Source organism: Ipomoea nil, unplaced genomic scaffold (assembly GCF_001879475.1).
Source record: "Ipomoea nil cultivar Tokyo-kokei standard unplaced genomic scaffold, Asagao_1.1 scaffold1237, whole genome shotgun sequence".
NCBI lineage: Eukaryota > Viridiplantae > Streptophyta > Magnoliopsida > Solanales > Convolvulaceae > Ipomoea > Ipomoea nil.
This window is the reverse complement of record NW_017617665.1, coordinates 2512217-2523889: the sequence shown is the minus strand read 5'-3', so window position 1 is coordinate 2523889 and position 11673 is coordinate 2512217.

Here is an 11673-nt window from a genome sequence, read left to right as displayed (position 1 = left end):
TTCTTCAAAAGTATTATAATTTTCCTTATAAATAACAAACACTTTATTCCTAATTAATATTACATTTCTATCTTGATCTGACCTGTCTCACGAATAAGGATCCGTCGCTCAACTTTTTTTTATTCTTGGAGGCAAAAAGTGAAAAATTCCTCGTCTTGAGTCCTCATACTTCGATCATACAAAAATTATAGAAGAATTAAATTACAATAATTCAACGGTACTACATTAATTAAATATTAGAGTAAAAAGTAGAAGTATATTTAAACACTTAATTTTATTTGATCTTTCTTTTTTTTAAAAAAAAAAAGTGTTTGGCTAAGGGTTTATTTAGAAACACGAAAAATATGTTTTAAAAAATAATCTAGAATGGTAGGATATGGATGTTATTGGTAAATTGCCCAAGCTTGAAGTTCTTGAGGTGGAGGATGATGTTGATGGCCCAAAATGGGAATCTAGAGTGGGAGATTTCGTCGATTCGATTAAAACACTTGCTCATACATGAATCACATCTAAGGTACTATGATGCAATCGGTGATCATTTTCCCAACCTTGAATGTCTAGTCCTACGCAGATGCTATATGTTGGAAGAGATTCTCAGCAATTTGGTAGATATTGCCACTCTCCAATTAATCGAGTTATGTCAATATTCAAACTCCAGCATCACTTGTGCCGAGAACATTCGACAAGTGCAACACAATTCTGCGAATGATGCATTTGCTCTTCGTTATGACAGGTTTCTACCTGTCTCTCAACAAGATTGGACATATGTATCTGGGGTTGAACTTAGGGTGCGTTTGAAAACCCGAAAAATGACTTTGGAAAAATGTTTTCTAAATTTTCAGTGTTTGACAAGAGGGGGAAAATGAGGTCAATGGAAAATGATGTATTAGTCAAACGATAGGTTTGGGGAAAAATGACTTCCCCTTTTTTTTGTAGGGGGAGGGGGGAGTCATTTTTCAAAGGATACACATGCCAAATTGTTCGGACCAAATTTTTTGCAGGCCTTTGCGAGTCGGCCCACCAAACCCGCAAGCTAGGGTACATATATATATAATCGCACTCACATGCGAATGCTTCGCCCATGAGCGAAATATGAATGGATTCTGTCTGTTCACGTGTCCAGATCTAATGGATGAGAAACACTGATTTTTTTAAAAAAATGCGGTGGCATTTTCGTAAATAATTGAATATCGAAGTGCAAGTAAAATGTATTACAAGTGCATCTAAAATGTATTATAGGTGCAAGTAAAAATTTACACTGAGCATCACTACTAAGTGCACCTATAGTTATAAGTAGTTGCACCTATAGTTCTAAGTAGTTGAACAAATAGTTATAAGTAGTTGCACCGAGGTGTATGAATGTTTGCGGGTGGTTTTCAGGGGTATTACTACCCGCTAAACTCAGATCAATGAATGTTAACAAGGCAAAATTACATGCACTTATAGGTGAAAGTAGGTGCACCTATAGTTATAAGTAGTTGCACCTATAGTTATAAATAGTTGCACCTATAGTTATAAGCATACCCAGGTGCATAAATGTTTGAGGGAAGTGAATGCTAAGAAGGCAAAATTACATGCACTTATATGTGAAAGTAGGTGCACTTGTAAGTGATTTTACTTGCACTTCAATGTTCAATTATTTACGAAAATGCCACCGCGTTTTTTTAAGCTATTAGATCTGGACACGTGTCGCGCGCTGATTCGTTCGCATATTCCTTCTTGGACACTTATTCGCACCTGAGTGCATCCACACACACACACACACACACACACACACACACACACACACACACACACATATATATATATATATATATATATATATATATATATATATATATATATATATATATATATATATATATATATATATATATATATATATATATATATATATAGAAGAGCGCTCATATGCGGCGGGGTCTTACGGTGCGGCGGTGCGGTCAAATTCCAGAATACACCAACAGTGTTAACAATATGCACCAACAGTGTAATAAAAACACACCCCAATGAAATGTAATAAAACATCACAAAATACACCACAGACTCAAAAAAACACACCATATAACTCACCACCCCCAATAGTGTATTTCCGAACAGTGTATGATGTTTTTACTCACACCTAATGGTGTGTGTTTGGTGATGCAGGGCTCTGTTTACTCTGTTTTGTGTGGTGTATTTCCTAACGTTGATAGTGCATATTTGGTGAACTATTGGTGTTGCCGCACCGTAAGAAATAACCGCACCGTAAGACACTGCCGCACCTGAACCCGCCTCTATATATATATATAGGGAAGGGTTCATGTGTGGGTATAGCTTCCCGTGCGGTTGTGCGGTTAGATCTGAGTCGTTGATCAAAGCTAGATCAAAAGCTCAAATCAATGAATTTTTTTTTTAAAAAAACGCGTGTTTGGAAGAAAGCAACGCACCTTAAGTGTTAGATCTTAAGCACAAACTCACGCACATTAAGTACAAAACCCACGCACATTAAGCACAATCTCACGCACATTAAGCACAAAACCCACGCACTTTAAGTATTAACTCACAGACCTTAAGTTTCAACAACTACTGACATTAAGCACAAACTCACGCACATTAAGTACAAAATCCACGCACTTTAAGTATTAATTCACAGACTTTAAGTTTCAACAATTACTGACATTAATCACTAACCTCACACATATTAAGCACAAACCCTACGCAAATTAAGCACAAACTCCACTCACATTAAGAACAAATCTCACGCACCTCAAACACAAAAGCCCACACTTTAAGTTTTACCAACTACTCACATTAAGCACAACCCCACGCACATTAAACACAAAACTCACGCACCTTATGCACAAGACTCACGCACCTTATATACAAAACTCACGCACCTTAATCATAGAACCGCTCACATTAATTTTGACCTAAATACAAAAATTACAAAATTGCCACCGCATTTTTTTTTAAATTTTGGTAATCCTGGACGTTGATTTAAGCGAGATGAATGGCCCAGATTAAACCGCACAACCGCATCTGAGCACCTAACCTCACCAGAACCTAATTATATATATATATATATATATATATATATATATATATATATATATATATATATATATATATATATATATATATATATATATATATATATACAAAAGGATTATATCAAAAGTATCAAACAATTAAAAATTTGAAATATTCAATTCTTTTCATTTTCCTACTCATTTTTTAGAAAATGAACCAAACACACAAAGACAGTTTTTCGTTATGTAGCCAAACACTGGAAAGGAAAATGTTTTCTAGAAAATTACTCATTTTCCAGAAAATATTTTCCAGAAGTCATTTTCCGGGTTTCCAAATGCATCCTAAAAGTCTTACGCTTTAGAGTAAAATGTCCTAAAAACGCGGTTTAGTACGGAAATGCCTGCCTAAATATATTTTACTTGTTTTTAGGTACTTTTGGACGGAAAACGTGGTAAAAAGGCGAAAATAAGCAAAGCCGGGAAGAAGAGCGCGAACGAGGACCGAACGCACCGGGACTACGCACGAGAGGAAGGACGGAATGGGAATTATTTCCCATTCACGCCCCTCCTCACGCCGTGAGGGGAGTGTAAACGGGATCTGAAAGCGGTCGAGAAAGCTATGCAAGGCAGAGGATTATATCTTAGGGTGCGTGAATAGGGTGACGAACCAGCAAAGAATATTTAAGGCAAAAAATCAGCATTTGGAACGGAGTTCAATTCACTTTTTAGAGAGTTCTTTTAGATTTAGAGAGAGGTTTTCCAAGGTTAGAGTAGGATTCTAGAGAGAGAGAGATTTAGATCTTTAATAGCAAACACCTTGTATGCTAGATTTTGCAAAGAAGCTTGAAGATTGAAAGCATTTGTCTAGTAGATCCTCATCAACGATTCGTATTCGGTGGATCTAAACGATTGGGGTAAAATCTACTTTGTGCTTTATTGTTATATCTCTTTTTTCCCATTTGATTGTTGAAGATCTTGATTATGCTTGGCTAAATCTAGTGGGTAGGATTGTGGTGTAGATTTGTATTGTGATGATGATTTAACTTGTGAATATTGTGGCTTTTGATTGAATGTTGACTATGTGAATGTCTTGTTGTTGAGGATGATCTTTGTGACATTCTTGGAGTGGGCCCAACTCCATGGATGGTGAGCAAACGGTCGGTCGGTTACATAAGATTGCTAGATCCGGGTAGGGGTGAGCAAACGGTCGATCGGTTACATGACCGACCGAATAACCGACCGTAGTTTTTGACCTTCGTAACCGACCGAAACTGACCGGAGGTGGTCCTATGACCGACCGATAACCGATCGTCGGTTTTCGGTCGATTACCAAAAAACCGAATTCAAACAAGATAAATCAAATTTCAAAAGGCAAAATATAAAATACATATACATACATACTGTTTAGTCACTACTGCTGATACCTAAATTCCAAATCCAAAATAAATGAACCAAACACAATTCACCAATATTCAACAAATATTAAGTTCCAAACCAAACAAATTACAGATTATAGAAAATAGAAACAGTTTGCCAAAGTGCCAAAGTACATTCTACCAACTCACTGGACACTGCAGCACAACCCGCACTGGAGTCTGGAGGTCTGGAGCACTAGACTGACTCGGCGTCTCGGCCGACTGGGCGGAGAGGGGTCACTGGTGTCGTCGTCGTCTCGTGGAGAGGTGAGTGCGATGAGGTGTGGAATGGTGGAAGTGTGGAACTGGAAGTCTGTAACAATGGAAGTCGTCAACGACGTCAAGTGACTCAAGTCTGTAGTCTGTAGACGTGGAAGAGTGGAAGAGGTGAAATCGGGTGGACAGTGGATGAGTGGAGTCGGGAGATTTGGAGAAGACGCGGTCTGCACCTCTGCGGATTAAATGGGATTTATAAATTCTAATTTCTAATTTCTAATGTCTGCTCTGAAGGCAAATAGGCGATTGGGATTTGGGATTTGGGATTAGAGTTAAGTGGTTAACTATTCATGGAGTCTGGAGACATGGATAGTAGACTTATGGCCTTAGGGGCGTGGGCTACTGGGCTAATTAGTATGGACTGAATGGGCTTCCTCAAATATGTATTGTATTTCTATAATTTAGATATAATAATATAATATATAAATATATATATAATATTATATGTCGGTTATCGGTCACCGACCGATAACCGACCCCAATAACCGTATAATAACCGAAACACCGAAAAATCAAAATTTTTTTAAAAGTGATAACCGTGATCGACCGATAACCGATTTTTTCGGTCGGTTCGGTTATCTGTTAGCGGTTTTTGGGCGGTTAACCGATAATTTGCTCACCCCTAGATCCGGGTAGCCTTGATCTTCTTCATTTCACCGTCTTCGATCCGAGAGGGCAACACCTGAAAAGAAGTGAGTGCCAAGTGTTTGCTTAAATGCTCCATAGAGAACAAGAGTTCCTACGGGTGGCGTATAGACCGAATCGGCTAACACATTCGCAATCCACTTCTCTTGACTAGTAGCGCACAATCTAATTGCCACAAATCTCCCATTTCAGGATTGACCAATCACACAATGTAATCGAAACCCAATCCTTACCACATTTCTTTCTCTAAGTGAATCCCTACTCTCGCTTAGTTTTAATCAAGTCTTATTACTTTCTTTGCTATGATCTTCCCGCACACTTACCCATACACCACTTACACTCATTACACCTAGTTATCTCTTGTTAATGCACCGTGACACGTGATTGTCTTGCACTCTATTTACTCTGACTTGCCATCCTTGAGTACGACACTCGGGGTGGTTCTCACTCACCCCGTTTTATTCCCATTACATCTCAAATCCCTACACGACCCTATCACATCTTATATTTTGACGACGCTATCTAAAATGAGAACCGTAACGAAAAGCGTCTGGTCATCGACCATCTGGTGTATGCTCGGGAGGGGGTATGGATCCAGTGGATAAGCCCGATTAAGGTCTGTATAATCAATACACATTCGTCAGGTGGGGGGCTTGGGTACCAAGACCACGTTCGCGACCCAGTCCGGGTAGGCGACCAAGTGGATATGGTCGATTTTGGCGAGAGTTTTGACTTCCTTCTTTACGAACTCTCGGTGATCGCTGCAGAGGTGCATCGTCTTCTGTTTTACTGGTCGGGCCGTTGGGCTTACGTCTAGGTGGTGACATATGACTGATCGGTCCACGCCTGGCATGTCCTATGGGCCCCACGCGAAGATGTCCGAGAACACTCGCAATACTGCCAGGATAGTGTCTCTCAGTTCGGGGGCGAGTCCTCGACCGACCCTGACTGTCCTCTCCAATTGGTTGGCCTGTAAAGGGATTTCTTCAACCTCATCTAAAGGTTCCGGTTGTTCCTTCCTTTCACCTTATACCCTTTTGGAGATTGAGTTTACTTGAGAATTTCCCGCGTCCTTTCGATTGACGGCCTTGCGATACCAGCTCCGGGCCGACCGGACATCACGCCAGACCACACCGACTCCTGCTGGGGTCTAGAACTTCATGCACAAATGTGGCATGGAAGTGATTCCCCCTATTGAGACGATGGTCGGGCGTCCCAAGATGGCGTTGTGAACGCACCGCAAGTTCACCACTATAAATTCCATTACAGTCCTCACGACCCGAGGGTAAGTGCCGATCTCTACCGGTAGAGCTATCTTTCCTTCGGGGTGAATGGTATCGCCAGTGAAACCGGAGAGGGGGGTGCCGATCGGCGTGAGTTCAATCGGGTCAAGCTTGATTTTTTGAAACACGTCCATGTATAAGACGTTCACACTACTGCCGGTGTCGATCATAACCCGCTGCACATCCGTGCCCATAATATCGATCGTGACCACCAAGGCCTCGGAATTATAGTCCCCTCCTTCGGGCATGTCATTCGGGGTGAAGGTGATCAGTTTTCCAATTTCTGTCTTTTATCTCCAGTCTCTGACCTGATGAGGCCGATCGGGAGGCGCTCCCTAGACCCCAGACCATCGTCGGGACCACCGAAGTTGACATGGATTACTTGCTTACTGAATGGGGGACGCGAGTCATGGTGCCGATCGTGATCCTTATCCTTTTTGGCTTTGCTCGACTTCCTGAAAGGGTTCTTCCAAGAGGATTTCTTCTCTTCCTTTTTGGCCGTAAACTCGGTCAATTTTCCCGACTGTAGCAAGTCCTCTATTACTTGCCTCAGGGTGGTGCAGTCCTCTGTCTCGTGACCGTTACTGCGATGGTAAGCGCAGTACTTGGTTTTGTCTCGACCCTCCCTAAGAGGCTCGGGAAGTTGGATCATGTTGCACGATTGGGCGTGCCGCAGGATGTCGACCGCCGGCCTATTCAATGGCGTGAATTCAGGCGCTCTACCTCGACCTCGGCCAGACCGGTCGCCCTGCCGGCCGTCCTGACGACCTTGCGACTTCCTGCTAGTACCAGCCTCCTGTTGTCTTTTGGCTAAATTTGCCTCTCCGGCGTTGGCGTAGTCAGTGACTCGGCGGATAGCTTCGTCATAGGTCGTTGGGGGATGATGGATGAATTCTTGGTACAGGGCTCCTGCTCGGAGGTTCGAATGAAGGACATTTATCGTCGTTCGGTCGTCCAAGGGTTCAACTTCTCCTATCGCGGTTTTCCACTTCACTAAGAAGTCCGTCAATGTAACACCCCCAATTTTATCACAATTTTAAAACTTAAATTCAAATGATAAACGACTAAGCATTAAGGCAGTCAAAAGCGAAAGCTATTAAAAACCGGGAAGCGTTATGCCACACCCATAAACCATGGGTGCACAGGCTAAGTCTACAACTATCCATCAAAACAATATCAAGTCTAAGGCACACATTCCATGTCTAACAAAGGCTCACAGGCCCAAAACGAAGCAACTAGAAAGGAGGGAAACTACACTAGCTACCACAACGACTAGCGCGCTCGCCATCTACTCAAGACCTGTAAAACATAGGGATAACACCCGGTCAACGAATAATGCTAGTAACCCATCAATACGCGTTAAATAGCATAGTATAGATAGATATAATCAAAACCATTTGAAACTGGGAATACAGTATATATCATTTTAAAGCCAAGGAAGAAATTCAACATCAAGACTCATCAATCACTCTCAACAAGAACGAGGATCATCACTCTCAACGAGACAACATATCACAACAACAAGAGACAACACAACTTAAGATGCAACCTACCATTCACAAGGTAGAGTTCATCAAAGACATGCTCTTAAGCAAGGAAATCACACAATCACATAATGACACATTTATGTGTCAAGTTTCATAGTTCCAACCTTATGGCTACCCCCGGCCTTATCACAGTTCCAACCGTTACCTCCTAGTGCAACCCTGTACTTCTGAGTCCAACCTTATTCCGCCTGGGACCGTCGTCCCCCACCTACACCGCCAATCATTCACCGCCGAACTCTCAGTACACGAGGGTACCATTAAATATCATATTCACACACCACCGATCATGTGAGAAAAGCTCAAGTCACACACCACCAATCTCATTCATATTCACACATAGTCATCATCATCATCAAGAAGACTAAGGCCCATCAATGGCCCCAATTAAGTATCAACAAAGGGTACAACGATTTGTACAAGATCACACCATAAGAATCAATCAAGAAATCACAACAAAGACATGAGACATTACTCAACAATGAAGGATACAATCCAATACCAAATGATTGACAACACAAGTTGGCAACCCCAATAGGAAGGAACAAACCACACATACTAGCATAACACCATCAAACTAGCATGCTCAACAAGTGGGTAAACCAAAATGGTCCAAACGAACCTTCAAGACTCATATTAGCCCAACGAATCACAAGGTTGGACCCTTAGCACGATTCAAGACCCCAAATCCTAACATGGATTCCTAACACACCGTTCTAGACATACGAAACATCAAGAAGACTCACAAATAGCTCAAAATTCAACATCGGGAGGTCAAAACATCAACACCAAGAAGAAAAGGATCACGGAGAACAAATCCCCGTAATCTTCCATGACGTTCCCCACGGGTGGGACCACGGGTAGGCCCCCACGAGAGCATGTTCCCCGCGGGCGGGGCGGCGGGTAGGCCACTGCCCGCCGTTCCGCCCACGGGGTACACTTCGTACTCCACAATTTCCCTTTCGGGGAAAATCAACAACAATGCCAAGTTCAAGTCCAAAACACCCAAAATCTCACACACAACAATGATATGACTTAAACCCAAGAAATAGCCAAGCAATGGCATACAAGAAACCTAAATACAAGCTCTAAACATGCATCATCACAGGATCATGCATCAAATCTCACAAATTACATCAAGAACATCAAGTAGAAGTCAATAATTATCATTTAGGTAAGAAAATAGGTTTTGTATAGCATGGGTTACCTTTGTAGCCTAACAACTTCTCCTTTTCACCCTCTTAAGCCCTTTTCCTAGAGCTCTTCTTCCACACCAACTTCTTACACAAACCAAAACACAAGAAAGATTCTAAATTTAGATAAAGACACCCAAAAGATGGCTAAAAACACCAAAAAACTAAGAACCTTACCATTTCCTATGCTCAAGAAGAAGAAAGTAGGAATCTTGGTGAAGGATCTTGCAAGGCTTGGAGGTTCACCTTCTTGCTTGAAGAATAAGCTAGGTTATTTTAGAGAGAGGCTAGAGTGTTTGAGACTTAGGCTTGAATGGTGAATGAATGAAATGAGATGTCTTGCTAGGGTAGCTTGAACAACAATTCATGGGTGAAAAGCCACTTTTACCCTTACTAAAGTTGGAAAGACAGGGGGACAAGGGCACAACTTATGAAGCACAAGGTACACTCAATAGATTTAAGTGACTAGTCAAAATCTAGTCCCTCGGCTATTAAATTTCAGGATTTTTTGAAATGGATTAGCAAAGAAAGCTTGGATTAATTCCTCAATTAATCCTCAATTAATATTTAAATTTACGGGGTGTCATAGTCAGGGACTTGCCTTCGAGCTGCTTCGCCTTTTTGAGGTATGTAAAATGCTTTCGTACCTCCTTAGAAGTAGCGAATTTGTGTACGAATTTCTTCGCCAGCTCGGCGAAGCACGCGATCGACCCGGGTTCCAGCGTCTTGAACCAATCAGATGCCCTTCTAGTCATGGTAGAGTAGAGGGCTTGACACATCACTGCGTCGGTTACCCCCCATCATCAACATATTGTCGTAGTAGGAATTGACGTGGGCTTCTGGGTCGGTCTTCCCATCGTAACCCTTGTTCCTCGAAACACGTAGGTCGTGTGGGTACGACGGGCTCATGATGTCAGCCGTGAAAGGGGTGCGCAGCAGGGGCGCCTCGGGCTCCACCGATCGTTGCCCGTGTTCTTGCTTCCATCTATTGAATTCATCTCGGACTTGCTGTAAAAGACCTCTAGCCTCGATCTGCGGGTTATCGCGGTCGACGGCTCGCCTTGCCAGCCTCCTGGTGCGGCAATTGCTGATCTCACCCGACCCTTCTCGGTGACTTGGGGGCGGGGCGTTGACAGACTCCTCTACATCATGATGGGATCCGACGCGGTGATGCACCGACGGCTGGAGGCGGACAAATGCGCTGGTTCGGGCAGGGACTTCTTCAGCCCTCTGCTCGGGGGCACCCACCAGTCCTTCCTAACCTCGATCGGGCGGGTCGTCGCTCTGACTGGGCGCGACGGAGTTCGGGCATGACAGCCGGTGCCGACGCCTCCGACTGTTCCTGCTCGGGCGCGTTTGGTACCGGCATCGACATGTATGGTTGGTATATACCCGGTGCTGGAGGGTACTGATATTGCGCAGCGAAGAACCTCTGGGGGCTTTGACTGTAACACCCCGTGTTACGGCCTTTAAACCAATTAATTATTTAATCACTTACCCAAAAGAAAGAATTAAATTTCATTAATTAATTAGGAAGAGTCCACCATAAGCCCATGAACCCTTATCCCTAAAACCAATCCCTTGGTCCTATAGGAAATAGAATTAGCAAACACATACCATTTAGACCCTAATTGGGACTCTTAAATATATAAATAGGGACATAGGAGGCACCTAGAACTCACACCACAATAACTTTCACCACACAAGAATTTCCAAGAATTCCCATAGGAGAAATCAAGAAAGAAGAAATCTTAAAGAAAGATCCTTCATAGCCAAGGAATTTAATTAAAGCTAAGAGGTAACCCATGTCTCAACAAAACCTATTTTCCTTGCTATAATCCCCTTCTTTAGCTCCCACTATATGCTTGTGTCTTGATATAATAATTGTGATGTGATCTTGATAATTGATGAGATGATTTTATGTGTGATCTTGATAATCTTGATGATGATGTAAGGATCTTGATGATTGTGTGATATTCTTGATAGGTATTAATGTTTCTTGATTTTAAAGATGAACTATGAACTTGTTGATTTAAATATGATTAGAGCCCTAGGTTGAATCATGAATTTCGTATTGGGATTTTCTTGGTATATTTGGGTGGTAATTCACATGTTCGGGTGTTGATTATGTTTAGAAGTCATAATAGGTTGTGTTCTACGTGATTGTTGCTTTTGATCCATTAAGTGCCTAGTGGTGTCGTTATTTGCGTTTAAAAGTGTCTAAGCATGGTTTCGGGTTCCACAAGAATCCCGGGACGTTTATTTTGATAAAGAGTCAGTGGGGGGTAGGTGGCGGTAGGGGGACC